Raw genomic sequence first — 2,202 nt, 5'->3', positions numbered from 1 at the left:
CTCTGTTAAAGCCTCATTAAAACAACCCTGGTGGTGCAGAGGTTAAGAATCCGCCTGCCAATGCAGGGAACGCGGGTTCGAGCCCTGGTCCGGGAAGATCCCACATGCTGCGGAGCAACTAAACCCGTGTGCCACAACTACTGAGCCTGCACTCTAGAGCCCGTGAGCCACAACTACTGAAGCCCACGCACCTAGAGCCTGTGCTGTGCAACAAGAGAAGCCATCGCAATGAGAAGCCCGCGCACCGCAACGAAGAGTAGCCCCCGCTGGCCGCAACTAAAGGAAGCCTGCGCGCAGCAACCAAGACCCAACACAGCCAAAAATAAAGAATATACAAATTAATAAATTAAAAAAAAATTGTATATGTGTACTACAGAATAATGTGCAAAAAGCACTTTGATTTCATGTAAATCTTTCCTTTTCAGGTATTTCGGAGGATGTGTGTAAACATGCTTTAGATGTTCATAAGCGTCTTATCATTTTACTTATGTACGCAATCACTCAGGGAAGTGGGGGATGGGGAAGGTTGGGTTTTTTTTCTCTTTCCCATAGCTATCCCGCTTGCTCCTCCTGAAGTCTGGAGCTTGGCTTCTATAGGAGCATTCCAGTAGGTTATCTGGAGGCGATTACTTACAGGCATTGAGATTTCTGTTTTGAGAAATGGTCAAACAATTTTTACATACCATCTAGCCACATTTTGTCTCCATAGAGGGTTTGGCTTTCTGGGTTATCAAAGGAAGACATGGATTTTTGGGAAAGGTCTTTGACCTTTCAGGGTTATCATCATAGGGGACAGTTGTGCTCTCCCACTTGTTGCCCCCTTGTATCAGTCAGAATAACGTATTGTGGTCTGACTTCCTGTGGCACTTGTGAGATAGGCTCGCAAAAAAATATTAAGGTTGTGGAAATGCTGGGTTCCTACAAAGCATAAATGAGATTCAAAAGAAAATTGCTGTTTATTTTAAATTCTCTTTGGAGTGTCTCGGGAGACTGTTCATTTGGCTACAGCTTCAGCAATTGCACAGTTACATTTACGTGTGGAAGTAGACTGCAGTGCAGTATAAACTGTAGCAACCAGAAGAACATTTATGTAGCGGCAGCCAAAGACTACATATTTTACTTATTTCAGCTGGAAAGCTGCTAAAGACTTTGTAAGACATCATCATAACATTTTATGACTTCAGCTCTTCAAACTTTAGGTCCTTTAAGGTGCCACTTCACAGCCACAGACTGTGACTCCCCATAGCCTTTGGGAAGAATCGAAGCTCTTTGAAAGTGGCTTAATCTGGTCCCTGCTTACTTGCTAATGCATCTCACCCATCTCCTCCCCGTACACACTTAAGTTCAGCTGGTTCTCCCATGGGGAATGAATGCCCTTCTCTGGAGAGCGAGGAGTCTGCACATTTCAGCCCGTCTACTTCAGGTCTCACCTGAGATGGAACTTCCTCCAGCAAGGCTTTCCTAAATCTAAAAGGCTGGGTTTGGGGACCCTTTAATAAGCTCTGATAGTCATTCATTTATTCATTCCTTCAGTAAATATTTGTGTCAAACATGTTCTCGTAGCTTGAGGACACAGTGAAGAAGGCAGGGGTAGGCCTTACCCTCACAGGGCTTACGTTCTCGTCAGGGAACCACCCATATTCAAACCCTTCAAAAAAAGAAACAAGAAAACCTTTTATTTGGAAATAATTACAAACTAAGAGAAGTTGCAAAAATTAAAATAGCACAAAGGAATATCCTGTACATTTTACCCAGATTCACCTGTTGTTAATATTTTACCTTGTTTGCATTCTTAGTCTCTCTCAATATATAGGTGTGATTTTGGGGGGGACCAGTCACATACATTATGGTCTTTTCCCTCTGAATACTTCAGTGTGTATTTCCTAAGAGTAGGGCTTTTCTCTCACATGATAGTTATAAACTTCATAAATTTACACGGATAGAATACTTTTATCTAATTCCATTCATAGTCCAATGTTATTAATTGATCTAATGATGTTCTGAATAGCCTTCCTCCTCCTGCCCCTCCACTCCCGCCCCGTACAGAATTCAGTCTAGGGTCAGATAATTGCATTTAGTTAGGATGTCTCTGTAGCCTCCTTTAATCTGGAATATTTATTTACAAAGCCATTCTCTGTCTATTAATGACACTGATTTTTTTTTTTTAAGTACAGAAATGCACACACACCCCCGCCCGCCCCC

The sequence above is a fragment of the Lipotes vexillifer genome, unplaced genomic scaffold (genome assembly GCF_000442215.2).
Source record: "Lipotes vexillifer unplaced genomic scaffold, Lipotes_vexillifer_v1.1 scaffold371, whole genome shotgun sequence".
Lineage (NCBI taxonomy): Eukaryota > Metazoa > Chordata > Mammalia > Artiodactyla > Lipotidae > Lipotes > Lipotes vexillifer.
Note: the sequence above shows the minus strand (reverse complement) of the source record.